Genomic DNA, 21,429 nt, shown 5'->3' with positions numbered 1-21,429 from the left:
TCTCCTAAAACATAAGTATCTGTAGCTTGAGTATATGTAGTTTCCCCAGATTCTGCTGCATTTAAAGGAGATTGCAGTCCTCTGATATTTTGTATTGAAACCTTTAAATCAGGTATATAGACACATACAGCAGCAGATGCTTAGGTGAAAAGCAATGGGTGGATAGAAAAAAGAATTTAGTAGAAAAACAAAATGAACAAAATAATTCTCATCTTAAAACAAATATAAACATAATCTCTTTGGTGACAGCTCCCAGGAAGCCCAAGGTAAACTGGCACCAAAGAGGCCATAACACCAATGATAACAACTCATGAACAGAATGGGGTAGGCCTACAGTGGCGAAATGGTCACACCAAAATTTGGTCACACCAAATTCCGACCATCCAGAACGCGGTGACGTACAACACATACGACGGGACTAGAAAACGGAAGTTCAATAGCCAGTAGCCAATAGCTTCCATCTCATACTTGGTCAAGAGCATGCGTTGTTTTTGGTGAGTTGGAACAGCATACAGACGAGCGTTTCTTTCCGATAGTAATTTGTTCTGTTGGAAAAGTATAGAACATGTTCTCTATCTAAGTCCGTCTGAATTTTCGACAGAAAAAGTCCGATGGGGCATACACACAGTCGGAATATACGAAAAGTTCCCATCGGACGTTTCTGTCGGAAATTCCGCTCGTGTGTACGCGGCATAAGGAGGCTAAGTGCATGAAGATTCAGTCAATTGTAACAGAGAAAAGACAAACTACAGATGCCAAATGATGGCGAAGAATAATTGATCGAAGCAGTAAAGTCCCACAACAGAAAAGTGTCTCACAGCCTTAATCAATCCCTGCTCTACCTGTAGATGAGCCAGCAGGATTAATGACCCTTTTTTTTCCTGTGGCATGGCTCCTGCCACTCTCATTGGGCGTAGGGTGGAGGAGAGTCTCCCAAAACCCTCCAATATGGGAAATCCACTGCTGGTAGGCTCAGGGTGTCCAAAATGCAGATCATCCTTGTCACAGAGTGAGGACTTTTCACCTCATTGGTTGCTAATATTTAGAAGGGATCCCCATCTGTATGTAGCCCTGTACAGCTTCCCTCTTGCTGGAACAGTTTTTGTGGGGATAAGTGTGTCTTTGTGAAACTGTCATACATTATTGCTGTATCATCATCAATTGAAATCTTAGCATCCGTTTTTTCTTTGTTCTTTTATCGATTGTTATGTCTTTTTTAATTTTTTAAAAATCAAATTTGTAATTATTATCCATACTTCGTTAATATATTGTTTTGAGACTCCTGCCCTTTAAAGTCCCACAAAGAGGAAATTTCCCATTGTGTATCTATATAGGGATGTGGGTAAGGTGTCTCTTTCCATTAAGTCCCGGTCACTACTCTATGTTCATTAAAGCATGATGGGATAAGTCAGGAAAAAAATTAAGTTTTGCTCTAACAAAGTCCAAGTAGGGTCCCTTCCACATATCCCTCATAATGGCCTCTTTTTACTGTAAATGCAATAATGTGCATATTACTCTCTCGGTTTATCTGCATTTGCATTAATGGGCATCAAAACACTATAGGCCTGTTCAATTTCCAAAAAGCAACAAAACCCTCTGACAGGACTTTGTAGGGCAATGACTCCAAAGATAGTGCATGCAAACAATGAAATATAAAAAATATAAACTACAATATAAATTCTAAAAAACATCAATACATAAAGGTTTGTATCAAAACTGCATATTCAATTGATGTCAAAGATAAGAGAACATATTCAAACCACTATTTACAACACTCATGTGCGATTATACAGAGTGAAGCTCTAAGCGTTTTGAGGTTTTTGGCATAATTCCTCTTCATCAGGAGCAAGTGGTGTAGAAATTGACGGGCTTGCTGTCTTTCCCTCCCTTTATGTAAGACATCAGGACACCTGTATATATATGGTCAGTAAACACTGTCTTTAACGTTATATAGTGCTTGTCCATGGACAAAAAATCTTTTGGGTCCCAATTTGTGTATGCAGATATTTTGTATTCATTCATATCTTTATAAATTGTAGATTGCATAGATTTCTATAACACTTTCTCCTGATGAAGAGGAATTACTCCAAAAACCTTGAAACGCATAGAGCTTTACTCTGTACAATTGCACATGAGTGTTGTAAATAGTGGTTTGAATTAAGTCAGGTGCTTTGGTAGCTTCAGATAAACCTCTTTTTCTGATGTATTTTAGGTGGCTCAGATTCTTGTATTCATCCAGCTTGGATAGGAGCTCCTCTAGCTTGTGGCCCTGTTGTCCCAGTCTAGTTTGCATAGATTGGAGTGCCAATGTAGCTGAAGCCAGTTCTCCCTCCAGAGACTCAATCTTAGCCCCCAGCTGAGCAGTTTCAGCATTTAACTCTTGGAAGCCAGCCTAATTTGCTGTCTCCACTTACTTGACAAACTCAGCCAGGTTTACCTTAGTGAGGGGATTGCTGAAACACTATTTAATGTACCAGGGGATAACCCTACCTTGTGTAGGTGCATGCTGTATGTTCCTGTAAGAAAAAAAAGTGAATGCTGGAGAGACTCATGGATAAAGGCAGATGAGAGTTGTGAGTCCTCTTGCACGCCTCCTTGATTATGTAATTAATAAACATGCTTGAATAAGAACGGAATTAAATTTTGTGCATCACCTCTACTTTAGTTAGCCTTTGTTAAATGTGAGTTTTTAACCACTTGACAACTGGGCACTTAAACCCCCTTCCTAACCAGACCAATTTTCAGCTTTTGGTGCTCTCACATTTTGAATGACAATTACTCAGCCATGCAACACTGTATCTATATGAAATTTTTGTCCTTTTTTTCACACAAATGGAGCTTTCTTTTGGTGGTATTTAATCACCGCTGGGTTCTTTATTTTTTGCGCCGTAAAAGAAAAAAGACCGAAAAATCTGTAAAAAAATGCATTTTTCTTCATTTCTGTTATAATATTTTGCAAATTAGTAATTTTTCTTCATATATTTTGGCCAAAATTTATACCGCTACATATCTTTGGTAAAATTAATCCAAATCGGTGGATATTATTTGGTCTTTGTGAAAGTTATAGAGTCCAAAAGCTATGGTGCGAATATCTGAAAATTGATCACACCTGAAGTACTGACGGCCTATCTAATTTCTTGAGACCCTAACATTCCAGAAAAGTACAAATACCCCCCAAATGATACCTTTTTGGAAAGAAAACATTCCAAGGTATTTAGAAAGATGCATGGTGAGATTTTTGAAGTTGTCATTTTTTCCCACAATTCTTTGCAAAATCAAGGTTTTTTTTTACTTTTTTTTTTTTCCCACAAAATTGTCATATTAGCAGGTTATTTCTCACACACCACATATGCATACCACAAATTACACCCCAAAACACATTCTGCTATTACTCCCGAGTACGGCGATACCACATGTGTGAGACTTTTACACAGCGTGGCCACATACAGAGGCCCAACATGCAGGGGAGCACCTTCAGGCGTTCTGTAGCTCCCAGGCCAATTCTGACATTTCTCTCCTACATGTAAAAATCATCATTTATTTGCTAGAAAATTACATAGAACCCCAAAACATTATATATGTTTTTTTAGCAAAGACCCTAGAGAATACAATGGCGGTCGTTGCAACTTTTTATCTTGCATGGTATTTGCGCAGCAATTTTTTTAACGCTTTTTTTTGGGAAAAAAACTGTTTTGTGCTTTACAAAAACCAAAACAGTAAAGTTAGCCTAATGTTTTTGCATAATGTGAAAGATGAAGTTATACTGAGTAAATAGATACCCAACATGTCACCTTTCAAAATTGCACGCGCTTGTGGAATGGCGCCAAACTTTGCTACTCAAAAATCCCCATAGGCGACGCTTTAAAATTTTTTACTGGTTACATGTTTTGAGTTACAGAGGAGGTCTAGGGCCAAAATTATTACTCTCGCTCTACCGATCGCAGCGATACCTCACATGTGTGGTTTGAACACGGTTTTCATATGTGGGCGGGACTTACGTATGCGTTCGCTTCTGCATGCGAGCACGCAGGGACAGGGGCGCTTTAAAATTTTTTTATTTTTTTTTATTGTTCATTTTACTTTATTTATTTTAGTTTGATGCTTTTTTCCAAAAAAAAAAATTTTTGACCACTTTTATTCCTATTACAAGGAATATAAACATCCTTGTAATAGGAATATGGCATGACAGGTCCTCTTTACAGTGAGATATGGGGTCAATAAGACCCCACATCTCACCTCTAGGCTGGGAAGCCTGAAATAAAAAAAAAAAAAAAACGATCCTGGCTTCGATCGTAGCGGTGAGTCGGTAGAAGCGCGGGAGGGGAGGACATCCCCTCTCGCCTCCCGTAAGAACGATCAAGCAGTGGAACAGCTGCTATGATCATTCTCATGGTGTAGGGAATCGCCGGCTGAAAAAGCCGATATCTGAATGATGCCTGTAGCTGCAACCATCATTCAGATATCTCCGCACAAAGTCAAGGACGTTGTATGACGGCCGGTGGGCGGGAAGTGGTTAAAACGCATTTTTTTTTTTAACACAAAGTTGTCCATTTATACAATATTTCTACCACATAACATGTACATACCAAAAATGACACCCCAAAATAGATTCTCCTGCTCCTCCTGAGTACGGCGATACCACATGTGTGAGACTTCCACAGCCTGGCCACATACAGAGGCCGAGTACAGCTGAGCATGGCTCGGTATGGCGGGGTATTGCGGAGTATGGCGGGGTATGGCGGGGTATTGCGGAGTATGGCGGGGTATTGCAGAGCATGGCAGAGTATGGCGGAGTATGGCGGAGTATGGTGGGGTATTGCGGAGTATGGCGGGGTATTGCAGGGTATTGCAGGGTATGGCAGAGTATGGCAGAGTATGGCGGGGTATGGCGGGGTATTGCGGAGTATGGCGGGGTATTGCGGAGTATGGCGGGGTATGGCGGGGCATGGCAGAGTATGGCGGGGGCATGGCAGAGTATGGCGGGGGCATGGCAGGGTATGGCGGGGGAATTGCAGAGTATTGCACAGCATTGCAGAGTATTGTGGGGGCATTGCAGAGTATGGCGGGGGCATTGCAGAGTACTGCACAGCACTGCAGAGTATTGTGGGGGTATTGCAGAGTATTGTGGGGGTATTGCAGAGTACTGCACAGCATTGCAGAGTATTGTGGGGGTATTGCAGAGTATTGCACAGCATTGCAGAGTATTGTGGGGGTGTTGCAGAGTATTGTGGGGGTGTTGCAGATTATTGTGGGGGTGTTGCAGAGTATTGCTCAGCATTGCAGTGTAGTGGGGATGGCTGAGCATGGATGGATGGATGCCTGGATGTCTCTGTGCAGCGCTGTGGGCACTACACATACAGCCCACAGCGCTGCAGACATCCATCCATCCCCCTCCCCGCTCACTGTGTACCGATCGGTACACAGGCGGGGAGGAGAGGGGGAGGAGAGGAACCGGCGTCATCAGATGACGCCGGTCTGTTTACATGTGATCGCGCCGTCATTTGACGGCGCGATCACATGGTAAACGGCCGCGATCAGCGGCCATTTACCGGGATCCGTGATGCGCCGGGTCCTCCGGACCCGGCGGTCACGGATGTGTTCGGGTGCGCGCCCCAGGGGGCGCGCGAGAGGGGAATTCTGGGAGGACGTCATAGTACTCCCTCCCAGAGTTATCCAACCGCCCTGCAGCCGTCATTCAGCTATGGGCCGGTTGGTAAGTGGTTAAAGGAATAACGGTACAGAAAGCCTGTGAAGACAACAAAGTTAGGCAACAACACCTTCACAAGTGGAAGCAGTTAGACCAGTGGTTCTCAACACCTGTCCTCAGGGCCCACTAACAGGCCAGATTTTAAGTATTACCTTGGGGAGATGCAGACAAGAATATTGGAATCACTGAGCAGCAAATGATACCACCTGTGATGTATTTCAGTTATCTTGCAAACCTGGCCTGTTAGTGGGTCCTGAGAACAGGAGTTGAGAACCACTGAGTTAGACTAACAACCAGATATAACATCTAGGCTGCATGGATAGGGCTTATTGAAAAAGAAAACTATAAGCTAAGTATGGCAGTATAGAAATCAGAGGGTCCCTGAAATGGCGAGGGGGAGTGGAAGGTACAACAGGGTCAGATGTGTTACGCACTTTGAGCTTGATACAATCTTTTTAATTGCACCAGACTTCCATAAAAATGTACTTGCATCGCCATAAATAAAAGATTAGCCCTGTCCATTCAGAGAAGAATGTCTGATACTGCACCAAGTAGATAAAGGCAATAGAAAATAATAATTCATGACTATGCATTTGTTCTATCTGTGTAGAAATGTATGCAGCATTTGTTATGAGATAATTACTTTTAGAATTGTGTTTACAAACAAAGATCCAAGTTACCGTATGACTGAAAAGTTTTATTTTGATTTTTTTCATATGTATAATATTTACACTACAGATATATTCCTTTGTAAAGCTCAGCTTTAGCCAGACAGCTGTCAGTGTTTGTCTAACTGGCTTATTATCCTTGTAGTAGTTTTATGATTTCACATAGCAATAATATCAGCCTACTTTTTTTTTTAAATATAAACTATAACTTATAATAAATTGTCAATTTAGTTTTATTTTGACACTCCAAGAACCATACCTAAAGTAACATAAACTTCAACAGAAATATACTTCTTTTTCTTTTGGTTCACAAACCCAACGTTTGGCCACAAGGAACATTTGAGTAAGTAGAGGTGTTTCCTAGCAAGGTGCATCATTTCTTACTAACAAGCATTCTTTGTAGACATCAAAGAGCTGTACTGTATATGCAGTTGAAATAATAGGACTTACACCCAGCATACATACATATTGAAACTTGTGGGACTTGCATTGCCTACTGTGCATGCTCATTGACAGCAACAATATGTCCAAATTGGGCCCAAAGTGTCAAAATGTTGTTTGGACACCATTATTTTCCAGCTCTGCCTTAACCCTCTTGGGCATGGAGTTCACAAGAGCTTCACAGGTTGCCATTGGAGTCCTCTTCCATGCCTCCATGATGACATCATGGAGCTGGTGGATGTTAGAGACCTTGCGCTCCTCCACCTTCCATTTGAGGATGCCCCACTGATGCTCAATAGGGTTTAGGTCTGGAGACATGCTTGGCCAGTCCATCACCTTTACCCTCAGCTTCTATAACAAGGCAATGGTCATTTTGGAGGTGTGCTTGGGGTCTTTATCATGTTGGAATACTGCCCTGTGGCCCAGTTTCTGCAGTTTCTGCTCTGCTTCAGTATGTCACAGTACATGTTGGCATTCATTGTTCCCTCAATGAACTGTAGCTCCCCAGTGCCAGCAGCATTCATGCAGCCCCAGACCATGACACTTCCACCACCATGCTTGACTGTAGGCAAGACACACTAGTTCTTGTACTCCTCACCTGGTTGCCGGCACACACGCTTGATGCCATCTGAACCAAATAAGTTTATCTTGGTCTCATCAGACCACAGGACATGGTTACAGTAATCCATGTCCTTAGTCTGCTTGTTTTCAGCAAACTGTTTGTGGGCTTTATTGTGCATTATCTTTACAAGAGGCTTCCTTCTGGGATGACAGCCATGCAGACCAATTTGATGCAGTGTGTGCGGTATTGTATGAGCACTGACAGGCTGACCCCCCACTCCTTCAAACTCTGCAGCATAGCTGGCAGCAATCATATGTCTATTTCCCAAAGACAACCTCTGGATATGACACTGAGCACGTGCACTCAACCTCTTCTATCAACCATGATGAGGCCTGTTCTGAGTGGACCCTTACCTGTTAAACCACCGTATGGTCTTGGCCACCATGCTGCAGCTCAGGGTCTTGCAATCTTCTTATAGCCTAGGTGATCTTTATATAGAGCAACAATTCTTTTTTTCAGATCCTCAGAGAGTTCTTTGTCATGAGGTGCCATGTTGATCTTCCAGTGATCAGTATGAGTGAGTGAGAGCGATAACACCAAATTTAACACACCTGCTCTCCATTCACACCTGAGACTTTGTAACACTAACGAGTCACATGACCCCAGGGAGGGAAAATGGCTAATTGGCCCCAATTTGGACATTTTCTCTTAGGGGTGTACTCACTTTTGTTGCCAGCGGTTTAGACATTTTAGACATTAACCACTTCAGGACTGGGCCTATTTTTCAAACTTGTTGTTTACAAGTTAAAATCATTTTTTTGGGGGGTTGAAAATTACTTAGAACCCTCCAACATTTTATATATATATATATATATATATATATATATATATATATATATATATATATATATATATATATATATATATATATATATATATATATATACATTTGACCTGGACATTCACTCTTCAGTGTGTTGCTCTGCTTCTACACTCTTGCCGATACGTGCCCGGGTCAGAGGCCCCTCCCCTCTCCAGTGGATACAGTCAGAGAGAGAACTACAAGCCCCAAGGAGATTGCGCAGTCCACGGGCACCATAGGTGGGGGGTACAGAGATGTGCTGGGGGTTGGAGGCGCACAGACAGCAGAGACCAGTCAGGTATAGGGGAACCTCTGGAAGGGGGGTGACCATCTGGGGACCCTGATGTAAGGGGGGCTCTCTGGGGACCCTGATGTAAGAAGGGTCCCTCTGGGGACACTGATGTAAGGGGGGGCTCTCTGGGGACCATGATGTAAGGGGGTCTCTCTGGGGACCCTTATGTAAGGAGGTCTCTCTAGGGACCCTGATGTAAGGGGGGCTCTCTGGGGACCCTGATGTAAGGGGGGGCTCTCTGGGGACCCTGATATAAGGGGGGCTCTCTGGGGTCTCTGATGTAAGGAAGGATCTCTGGGGAACCTGATGTAAGGGGGGCTCTCTGGGGACCCTGATATAAGGAAGGCTCTCTGGGGACCCTGATGTAAGGAAGGGTCCTCTGGGGACCCTGATGTAAGGGGGGCTCTCTGGGGACCCTGATATAAGTAAGGCTCTCTGGGGACCCTAATATAAGGGAGTCTCTCTGGGGACCCTGATGTAAGAAGGGGCCCTCTGGGGACTCTGATGTAAGGGGAGGCTCTCTGGGGACCCAGTTGTAAGGGGGGCTCTCTGTGGACCCTGATGTAATGAAGAGGCTCTCTGGGGACCCTGATGTAAGAGGGGTCTCTCTGGGGACCCTGATGTAAGGGTGGGCTCTCTGGGGACCCTGATGTAAGGGGGGCTCTCTGGGGACTCTGATGTAAGGAGGGGCCCTCTGAAGACCCTGATGTAAAGGGGGGCTCTCTGGGGACCCTGATATAAGGAAGGCTCTCTGGGAACACTGATATAAGGAAGGATCTCTGGGGAACCTGATGTAAGGGGGGCTCTGTGGGGACCCTGATATAAGGAAGGCTCTCTGGGGACCCTGATGTAAGGAAGGGTCCTCTGGGGACCCTGATGGGGACCCTGATATAAGTAAGGCTTTCTGGGGACCCTAATATAAGGGAGTCTCTCTGGGGACCCTGATGTAAGAAGGGGCCCTCTGGGGACTCTGATGTAAGGGGAGGCTCTCTGGGGACCCAGCTGTAAGGGGGGCTCTCTGTGGACCCTGATGTAAGGAAGGGTCATCTGGGGACCCTGATGTAATGAAGAGGCTGTCTGGGGACCCTGATGTAAGGAAGGGGCTCTCTGGGGACCCTGATGTAAGGGGAGATTCTCTGGGGACCCAGAAGTAAAGGGAGATTCTCTGGGGACCCTGAAGTAAGGGGGGCTCTCTGGGGACCCTGATGTAAGGAAGGGGCTCTTTGGGGACTCTGATGTAAAGGGAGGCTCTCTGGGGACCCTGATGTAATGAAGAGGCTCTCTAGGGACCCTGATGTAAGGAGGGGCTCTCTGGGGACCCTGATGTAAGGGGGGCTCTCTGGGGACCCTGATGTAAGGGGGGGCTCTCTGGGGACCCTGATGTAAGGGGGGCTCTCTGGGGACTCTGATGTAAGGAGGGGCTCTCTGGGGACCCTGATGCAAAGGGGGACTTTCTGGGGACCCTGATATAAGGAAGGTTCACTGGGGACCCTGATATAAGGAAGGATCTCTGGGGAACCTGATGTAAGGGGGGCTTTCTGGGGACCCTGTGGTAAGGAGGGGCTCTCTGGGGACCCTGATATAAGGAAGGCTCTCTGGGGATCCTGATGTAAGGGGAGATTCTCTGGGGACCCTGAAGTAAAGGGAGATTCTCTGGGGACCCTGAAGTAAGGGGGCTCTCTGGGGACCCTGATGTAAGGAAGGGGCTCTTTGGGGACCCTGATGTAAGGAGGGGCTCTCTGGGAACCCTGATGTAAAGAAGGCGCTCTCTGGGGACCCTGATGTAAGAGGAGGGCTCTCTGGGGACCCTGATGCAAAGGCAGGCTCTCTGGGGACCCTGATGTAAGGGGAGGCTCTCTGGGGACCCTGATATAAGGAAGGCTCTCTGGGGACCCAGATATAAGGAGGGGCTCTCTGGGGACCCTGATATAAGGAAGGCTCTCTGGAGACCCTGATATAAGGGAGGCTCTCTGGGGACCCTGATGTAAGAAGGGGCCATCTGGGGACTCTGATGTAAGGGGAGGCTCTCTGGGGACCCAGCTGTAAGGGGGCTCTCTGTGGACCCTGATGTAATGAAGAGGCTCTCTGGGGATCCTGATGTAAGGAAGGGGCTCTCTGGGGACCCTGATGTAAGGGGAGATTCTCTGGGGACCCTGAAGTAAAGGGAGATTCTCTGGGGACCCTGAAGTAAGGGGGTTCTCTGGGGACCCTGATGTAAGGAAGGGGCTCTTCGGGGACTCTGATGTAAGGGGTGGCTCTCTGGGGACCCATCTGTAAGGGGGGCTCTCTGGGGACCCTGATGTAATGAAGAGGCTCTCTGGGGACCCTGATGTAAGGAAGGGGCTCTCTGGGGACCCTGATCTAAGGGGGGCTCTCTGGGGACCCTGATGTAAGGAAGGTCTCTCTGGGGACCCAGTTGTAAGGGGGGCTCTCTGTGGACCCTGATGTAATGAAGAGGCTCTCTGGGGACCCTGATGTAAGAGGGGTCTCTCTGGGGACCCTGATGTAAGGGTGGGCTCTCTGGGGACCCTGATGTAAGGGGGGCTCTCTGGGGACTCTGATGTAAGGAGGGGCCCTCTGAAGACCCTGATGTAAAGGGGGGCTCTCTGGGGACCCTGATATAAGGAAGGCTCTCTGGGAACACTGATATAAGGAAGGATCTCTGGGGAACCTGATGTAAGGGGGGCTCTGTGGGGACCCTGATATAAGGAAGGCTCTCTGGGGACCCTGATGTAAGGAAGGGTCCTCTGGGGACCCTGATGGGGACCCTGATATAAGTAAGGCTTTCTGGGGACCCTAATATAAGGGAGTCTCTCTGGGGACCCTGATGTAAGAAGGGGCCCTCTGGGGACTCTGATGTAAGGGGAGGCTCTCTGGGGACCCAGCTGTAAGGGGGCTCTCTGTGGACCCTGATGTAATGAAGAGGCTCTCTGGGGACCCTGATGTAATGAAGAGGCTGTCTGGGGACCCTGATGTAAGGAAGGGGCTCTCTGGGGACCCTGATGTAAGGGGAGATTCTCTGGGGACCCAGAAGTAAAGGGAGATTCTCTGGGGACCCTGAAGTAAGGGGGGCTCTCTGGGGACCCTGATGTAAGGAAGGGGCTCTTTGGGGACTCTGATGTAAAGGGAGGCTCTCTGGGGACCCTGATGTAATGAAGAGGCTCTCTAGGGACCCTGATGTAAGGAGGGGCTCTCTGGGGACCCTGATGTAAGGGGGACTCTCTGGGGACCCTGATGTAAGGGGGGGCTCTCTGGGGACCCTGATGTAAGGGGGGCTCTCTGGGGACTCTGATGTAAGGAGGGGCTCTCTGGGGACCCTGATGCAAAGGGGGACTTTCTGGGGACCCTGATATAAGGAAGGTTCACTGGGGACCCTGATATAAGGAAGGATCTCTGGGGAACCTGATGTAAGGGGGGCTTTCTGGGGACCCTGTGGTAAGGAGGGGCTCTCTGGGGACCCTGATATAAGGAAGGCTCTCTGGGGATCCTGATGTAAGGGGAGATTCTCTGGGGACCCTGAAGTAAAGGGAGATTCTCTGGGGACCCTGAAGTAAGGGGGCTCTCTGGGGACCCTGATGTAAGGAAGGGGCTCTTTGGGGACCCTGATGTAAGGAGGGGCTCTCTGGGAACCCTGATGTAAAGAAGGCGCTCTCTGGGGACCCTGATGTAAGAGGAGGGCTCTCTGGGGACCCTGATGCAAAGGCAGGCTCTCTGGGGACCCTGATGTAAGGGGAGGCTCTCTGGGGACCCTGATATAAGGAAGGCTCTCTGGGGACCCAGATATAAGGAGGGGCTCTCTGGGGACCCTGATATAAGGAAGGCTCTCTGGAGACCCTGATATAAGGGAGGCTCTCTGGGGACCCTGATGTAAGAAGGGGCCATCTGGGGACTCTGATGTAAGGGGAGGCTCTCTGGGGACCCAGCTGTAAGGGGGCTCTCTGTGGACCCTGATGTAATGAAGAGGCTCTCTGGGGATCCTGATGTAAGGAAGGGGCTCTCTGGGGACCCTGATGTAAGGGGAGATTCTCTGGGGACCCTGAAGTAAAGGGAGATTCTCTGGGGACCCTGAAGTAAGGGGGCTCTCTGGGGACCCTGATGTAAGGAAGGGGCTCTTCGGGGACTCTGATGTAAGGGGTGGCTCTCTGGGGACCCATCTGTAAGGGGGGCTCTCTGGGGACCCTGATGTAATGAAGAGGCTCTCTGGGGACCCTGATGTAAGGAAGGGGCTCTCTGGGGACCCTGATCTAAGGGGGGCTCTCTGGGGACCCTGATGTAAGGGAGGTCTCTCTGGGGACCCTGATGTAGGGGGGGCTCTCTGGGGACCCTGATGTAAGGGGGGCTCTCTGGGGACTCTGATGTAAGGAAGGTTCTCTGGGGACCCTGATATAAGGAATGATCTCTGGGGAACCTGATGTAAGGGGGCTCTCTGGGGACCCTGATATAAGGAAGGGTCATCTGGGGACCCTGATGTAAGGGGGGCTTTCTGGGGACCCTGATCTAAGGGGGGCTCTCTGGGGACCCTGTGGTAAGGAGGGGCTCTCTGGGGACCCTGATATAAGCAAGGCTCTCTGGGGACCCTGATGTAAGGGGAGATTCTCTGGGGGCCCTGATGCAAAGGCAGGTTTTCTAGGGAACCCTGATGTAAGGGGAGGCTCTCTGGGGACCCTGATGTAAGGGGAGGCTCTCTGGGGACCCTGATATAAGGAAGGCTCTCTTTGGGGACCCTGATGTAAGAGGAAGACTCTCTGGGGGCCCTGATGCAAAGGCAGGTTCTCTAGGGAACCCTGATGTAAGGGGAGGCTCTCTGGGGACCCTGATGTAAGGGGAGGCTCTCTGGGGACCCTGATATAAGGAAGGCTCTCTGGGGAACCAGATATAAGGAGGGGCTCTCTGGGGACCCTGATATAAGGAAGGCTCTCTCGGGACCCTGATATAAGGAAGGCTCTCTGGGGACCACGATGTAAGGGGGGCTCTCTGGGGACCCTAATATAAGGAAGGCTCTCTGGGGACCCTTATTTAAGGAGGGGCTCTGTGGGGACCCTGATATAAGGAAGGCTCTCTGGGGACCCTGATGTAAGGAGGGGCTCTCTGGGGACCCTGATGTATGGGAGGGCTCTCTTGGAACCGTGATGTAAGAGGGGGGCTCTCTGGGGACCCTGATGCAAAGGCAGGCTCTCTGGGGAACCTGACGGCAAAACCAAGATAAAGGATATGCAATCCAAGCAGATAATAATTTAGATAAATCTTTGAGGGATGGGTAATTGGCAGAGTAAATAGAATCTAAAGAAGGAGAAATGTGGATACCTAAATAACTCAAAGTGGAGGGCCATGAAAATTTTTAATTATTTTGGATATTAGTGAGGCAGAGAGAGGTGAGAGAGGTGAGAGAGATATTTAGGGCTTTCAATTTATTTTTTTAACAGAGAGGCCTGAGATAAGAGAAAATTTGTTCAGTAGATGAAAAAGATTTGGTAAAGTGATATGAGGAGAAGTGATAAGAAGAAGAATGTCATCAGCAAAAAGAAGAACCTTGTGATGAATATCAGTGATTTCAAGTCCTTTAATGGATAAATTGTTACGTATTACTATTGCTAGAGGTTCTAAGGCTAAAATAAAGAGAATAGGGGATGAAGGGCAACCTTGCCTAGTGCCTCAAAGGATTGTAAAAGGTGTAGATGAAAAAACAACGTATTTGATTGAAGCAATGGGATTAGTATACAGGGCATTTATCCAAGTTAGGAAGTTATCTCCAAAACCCCATTTACGAAGCACAAAAAATAAATATGTCCAAGATAAGGAATCAAATGCTTTGCGTATGTCAAGTGATAGAAACATAGGATCTAATTTTTGTAAGATGAATCAAGCTCTATGAATGTTGTCACTGGCTTGTCTCTTTGGCACAAAATCTACTTGGTCTTTGTGGATAAGTTTGCCCAAGAAGACTCAAATTGGGTCTGAGTGTTAAGGTGGAACAAAAAATAAATCAGGTTCTGACTGTTTCCAAGAAGTTGCTATAGATTTCCTTGCTGCAACCATGCAATGGGTGATGAAGGGTGGATGAATTTTAGACCAACATTCATAGTTGATCAGGAGAAGTGCTATGGCTGGACCAGGTGAAATTTTAGCTCTTGCTACAGATGAGATAAAGTGAAACACGCTTTCCCAAAAGAGGGTTAGAGTAACGCCACTTCTTTTGAAAAAAGAAAAAACAATTCCCTCTGGGTGATCAATGTACATTGCAGGGATTGTATTAAACTTTGTTGCAGATCCCTACCTGTTTCTACTAAAAATCTGTTTGTTTACTGTATGGCAATGTGCAAAGTGAATCTGAATGGGAGGGACTTTTTCATTAACAGCTGATGCATATGCAATGTTTTATTAAGGAAAATCACATGGCTCAAATCCTTTAAGTGATTAACCTTTTGAGAGTATCTCACCAAAAATAAAATTTTTGTTGTAGAGTATGCCTAACATCTGATTTGTATCTTGCAGACTTCTAGGAAAATCAGTGAACCGGTTACACAAGCAGGAAATTACATTTCTGGGTGTGTTCCATACACCAGCCTCCCTGTTGCCATATTGAATAGAATTTTACAGAAAATTAGTGCTCTAGATTTAAAAGAAAAGGTCATTTTTAATAATATCCATTTATAAAATGCCTATTTTTTTGTTTGCTATTTTTTACACAAAGATTGAGTTATCTTTTAAAATGTCCAGCAATACGTCTTGTAATGTGTATAGCTATTTAAATTTTGACAGCATGAAGCACTAATAATGCAAACACTCCATACTTTTACAGTTAGAGAATACCTAAGAGGTTGATCTTTAAGCCTCACAGGAACCTATGTTTATATGTTTGCTAACTTGTAGAATATTTAGATTAATGTTAGTCTCTATCTGATCAAATGATTTCCTGATAACATCAACCATAGGATTTGATCACACCAAGACACCTGTCACAAAGACTGCATGTATTATTAATATTCCCATATAAGTGACTTGTTGATTTCCAAGTGATGCTACTTTATATCAACTTCTGTGCATCAAATAAAGTGACTTCTTGTGCTCCCCCTTAGGTACATGCACTCACCAGAAGCCCCCACTCCTGCAGGGGTAAAGAGCATGTAGTAAACTGGGTCTCCAATCTGGATATCCCCGAGAATGATAAGCTCTCCTACTCCGGAGCAAGATATATGCAAAGCGGTAGCCACATGTAATCAAAAAAGGGCATCCATAGGGTAAATACGATAAAAAATTATTTATTTATCATGAATAAAAAAGATAAAATAAAAAGGACTTTCCTTAGGCATAAAGGGGCTAACAATCGCCCCGATTACATGAATGGCTTAAATGCACCGATTACTGTATAAATTTCACCAGCAGGGAATGAGTTAACACTAGGGGGCAATCAAGGGGTTAAATGTGTTCCCTCATGTGTGTTTCTAACTGTGGGGGGATGGAACTGACTGGAGGAGGAGACATATCACTGTTCCTAATCCCTAACAACAGCAGATCTGTTTCTCCTCCCCTGTCAGAACGGGGATCTGTGTGTTTACATACACACATGCCCATTCTGGCTCTTGCGCCCGCAATCGCGTGGGGCCGGTGGACATCGCGGCTGCTGGCCATGCGCATTGGCTGCCCCGCCGTGCAGTGGGCATATGCTTGTGCCTGCTATTGCCCTTAAAGGTGCCGATGTACACCTATTGCGATTTACGGGATCGTGCTGACCTGCCACAGTATAATGATGGCGGCTTGTCAGCAAGTTGTTAAAGAGTAACTCCACTTTTTTTGTAACAACAGTATTTATTATCATTTTAAAAAGAAGACATATGAAAATCTTCAATATAGGAGCAACATGGAAGTTACAGTATCATATATCTTAAAATAAAATCAGAGAGAATAGGAAACGGACATTTAGGGTGACAACCCAAAGAAGAACAGTGGGAGTTATCGTGCCTCCATTACAGATGAGTAGTACATGAGGAATGTTAAAGCCAAGCTGACTACTGTGCACAAAAGGAATGTCCTTTGCCATTTTTTATGGAGAACATGAGCTCAAATTGGGTCTGATTGTTGAGATGGGAAAAAAAAAGAAATCAGGGGGTTCTGACTGTTTCCAAGAAGTTGCTATAGATTTCCTTGCTGCAACCATGCAATGGGTGATAAAGGGTAGATGAATTTTAGATCAACATTCGTAGTTGAGCAAGAGAAGTGCTATGGCTGGGTCAGGTGCAATTTTAGCACCTGCTACAGAAGGGATAAAGTGAAACATGCTTTCCCAAAAAGAGGGGAGAGTAACTCCACTTCTGTTGAAAAAAAAAAAACAATTCCCTCTGGGTGATCAATGTACATTGCAGGGATTGTATTAAACTTTGTTGCAGATCCCTACCCGTTTCTACTAAAAATCTGTTTGTCTACTGTATGGCAATGTGCAAAGTGAATCTGAATGGGAGGGACTTTTTCATTAACAGCTGATGCATATGCAATGTTCTATTAAGGAAAATCACATGGCTCAAATCTATTAAGTGATTAACCTTTTGAGAGTATCTCACCAAAAATAAATTTTTTGTTGTAGAGTATGCCTAACATCTGATTTGTATCTTGCAGACTTCTGGGAAAATCAGTGAACCAGTTACACAAGCAGGAAATTACATTTCTGGGTGTGTTCCGTACACCAGCCTCACGGTTGCCATATAGAATAGAATTTTACAGAAAATTAGTGCGCTAGATTAAAAAGAAAAGGTCATTTTTAATAATATCCATTTATAAAATGCCTACTTTTTTATTTGTTTTTTTTTTTTTTACACAAAAATTGAGTTATCTTTTATTATTTACATTTTGACAGCATGAAGCACTAATAAAGCAACCACTCCATACTGTTACAATTAGGGAATACCCAAGAGGTTGATCTTTAAGCCTCACTGGAACCTATGTTTATATGTTTGCTAACTTGTAGAATATTTAGATTAATGTTAGCCTCTATCTGATCAAATGATTTCCTGATAACATCAACCATAAGATTTGATCACACTAAGACATCTGTCACAAAGACTGCATATTTTATTAATGACTGGAAACGTAAGTACATTTAAAATCCATTATCCTGTATTTGAGTTTATTTACATGCTATGCAGTTTGGTGATGTACTACCTAATGCGCCAAAATAATTTCAGAAGTGCATGCACATTTCTAGTGGAAATTCAAAGTGCATAATAATAGGTAGCCTTTAGAGAAATTCTGAACTTGAAATCACTAAGAACTCTCAACTGAATAGACACAAACAGAGATTTAATGCAAACCAAGTTGGAACATTTGTTGGTGTGAGGAACAGTATTCTGTAATGACCCTCTAAATCATTTCTAGTTTCCTAAAAACTCCAAGTATAAACTCCAAGTATTATATCTGTTGTATTTGCTAAGTGATGATTGTTCAATGTGTCCTTAGCCATAATAGAGTGTATATGATTAATTACTGCATAACAAAATAGCACAATACGTACAACTGACAGAAAACCCCTCTTGCATTGATTTGCTAGAAAATAGGGATGAGCCTGATGTTCGAGTCGAACGTATGTTTGAGTCGAACGTATGTTCGACTCGAACATTGTGTGGTCACCTGTTCGCCGAACAGCGAACAATATGCAGTGTTCGAGGCAAATTCGAAAGCTGCCGGAACACCGTTAAAGTCTATGGGACACTAACATGAAAAATCAAAAGTGCTCATTTTAAAGGCTTATATGCAAGTTATTGTCATAAAAAGTGTTTGGGGACCTTGGTCTTGCCCCAGGGGACATGTATCAATGCTATTTTTTTTTTTTTCAAATGGCCGTTTTTTTGGGAGCAGTGATTTTTTTTTAATGCTTAAAGTGAAACAATAAAAATGAAATATTCATTTAAATATTATGCCTGGGGGGTGTCTATAGTATGCCTGCAAAATGGCGTACGTTTCCCGTGTTTAGAACAGTACCACAGCAAAATTATATTTCTAAAGAAAAAAAAGTCTTTAAAAACTGATCGCGGCTGTAATGAATTGTCGGGTCTTGGCAATATAGATAAAACTCATTGAAAAAAAGAGCATGAGTCCTCCCCCAGTACATTACCAGGCCCTTTGGGTCTGGTATGAATATTAAGGGGAACCCCGAACCAAAATTAAAAAATAAAATTGCGTGGGGGTCCCCTAAAATCCATACCAGGCCCTTCAGGTCTGATATGGAAATTGAGGGGAACCCTGCACCAAATTAATAAAAATGGCGTAGGGGTCCCCCCAAAATGGATTTTAAGGGAAACCCTGCACCAAAATAAAAAAATGGCATAGGGGTCCCCCAAAATCCATACTGGACACTTATCCGAGCTCACAACCTGGCAGGCTGCAGGAAAAGAGGGGGATGAGAGAGTGCCCCCCTCCTGAACCGTACCAAGCCACATGCCCTGGGGTCTGACCCCAAAGCACCTTGCCCCCATGTTGATGGGGACAAGGGCATCATCCCCAAAACCCTTACCCGGTGGTTGTGGGGGTATGCAGGCGGGGGGCTTATCGGAATCTGGAAGCCCCCTTTAACAAGGGGACCCCCAGATCCGGGCCCCCCATGTGAATTGGTAACCTCTACCATTTCACAAAAAAAGTGTCAAAATGGTAAAAAAGACAAGAGACAGCTTGGGACAAGCCTTTATTAAAAAATAAAAAATAAATATGTCCCGTGATGTAAATTCACTCCGCCCGACAGACTGAAAAAGAAAACAAAAAGCCGCAACCGTTCTGCCTCCATGGGAGGATCCCGCCGACTGATGCTTCTTCTCTGTGACAGTTCTTATATAGCTGAGGGTGGGGCCACCCGGGGACGTAAACAGGTGACCCCGGCCCCCTCTTGTGTCACGGGGAAGCTCCTGCGGCATCAGAGGGGGCGGGGTCACCCGTTTATGTCACCGGGTGGCCCAGCCCTCAGCTATATAAAAACTGTCACAGAGAAGAAGCGTCAGTTGGCGGGAGCCTCCCATGGAGGCAGAATGGTTACAGATTTTTTTTTGTTTGGTCCATCGGGCGGCATGAATTTACATCCCGGGACATTTTTTTTTTTTTTTTAATAAAGGACTTGTCCCAAGCTGTCTCTTGTCTTTTTTACCATCTTTGACATTTTTTTGTGAAATGGTAGGGGTACAATGTACCCCAATACCAATTCACATGGGGGGAGGCCGGGATCTGGGAGTCCCCTTGTTAAAGGGGGCTTCCAGATTCTGATAAGCCCCCCGCCCGCATAACACCACAACCACCAGACAAGGGTTGTGGTAATGAGGCCCTTGTCCCCATCAACACGGGGACAAGGTGCTTGGGGTCAGACCCCCAAGCACCCTCCCCATGTTAAGGGAATGTGGCCTGGTACGGTTCAGGAGGGGGGCACTCTCTGGTCCCCCCTCTTTTCCTGCAGCCTGCCAGGTTACATGCTTGGATAAGGGTCTGGTATGGATTTTGGGGAGGACCCCTACACCATTTGTTTTTTAATTTTGGCGCAAGGTTCCCCTTAAAATCCATACCAGTCCTGAAGGGTCTGGTATGGATTTTGGGGGGACCCCTACATCATTTTTTTTTTAAATTTGTCGCAGGGTTCCACTTAATTTCCATATCAGACCTGAAAGGCCTGATATGGATTTCTAGTGGGACCTCCATGCGATTTTTTTCTTTACATTTTGGTTCGGGTTCCCCTTAATATTCATACCAGACCCAAACGGCCTGGTAATGGACTGGGGGGAACCCATTCCCTTTTTTTCAATGAGTTTTATCTATATTGCTGAGATGCAACAATTCATTACAGCCGCAATCAGTTTTAAATGACTTTTTTTCCTTTAGAAATGTCATTTTGCTGTGGTATTGTTCTAAACACTGGAAAAATGCGCCACTTTGCAGGCATACTATAGACACTGCCCAGGATACGATATTTAAAGGAATATTTCATTTTTATTGTTTCACTTTAAGCATTAAAAAAATCACTGCTCCCCAAAAAACATCAGTTTTTTTTTTTAATTTGCATTGATACATGTCCCCTGGAGCAGGACCCAGGTCCCCAATTGCTTTTTATGACAATAACTTGCATATAAGCTCTTAAAATGAGTGCTTTTGATTTTTCATGTTCATGTCCCATAGACTTTAACAGTGTTCGTGTGTTCTTCCGAATTTTTTGCCTGTTCACATGTTCTGATGCGAACCGAACCAGGGGGTGTTTGGCTCATCTCTACTAGCAAATAAAACTCATTAAAGTTCTAACTAGACTTTTTTAATTGTTTGTGAAATATGATTGAATCTGCAGGTAGATTTTGGTGAATGTTACATAAAGCAATCATAAAGTAACTTTTATGAAAGCAAGGGATGAGTCAAACACACCTGGGTTTAGTTCATGGAGGTTCAGCCGTAAAATCTGAATCCCATTGAAGTCAAGTGGAGCTAAATCTGTTAAATAAATGTACCCATTTTTTTAAGGCTAATAGTTAAGGGATTTTCAAAAAACACACATGGGGTGCTGGACACTCTACCTAGAGACATGTACCAATGCAAAATAAATAAATAAAATTTGCTGTGTGAGTGAACTGGCACATCTCTGTAAACAAGATATTAGAGCAAAAGTGACATTTACAAAGGAAAACATGCAAAAGGAGCCCCAAAAATACATATCTTATTCTCATCAAGGAGGATGAGAGCCTGGCATGTATTTTGGGAGCCCTATTACATGTTTTACAAAACAAAACTAACTATAATAGAATTACCTTTAATGGTGAAAAATTGGACTCTACAGAGCATGTCCCTTGGACCTGAGTGACATGGATTGTGGGTTGAAGGTACCCTATGCATGTGGTCTAACTCAATGGTGTTATCTGGAGTGTTACCAAGGAGTGAATTAAGCTGAAT

The sequence above is a fragment of the Aquarana catesbeiana genome, linkage group LG02 (assembly GCF_042186555.1).
Source record: "Aquarana catesbeiana isolate 2022-GZ linkage group LG02, ASM4218655v1, whole genome shotgun sequence".
Taxonomy (NCBI): Eukaryota; Metazoa; Chordata; class Amphibia; order Anura; family Ranidae; genus Aquarana; species Aquarana catesbeiana.
This window is presented reverse-complemented; position numbering follows the sequence as displayed.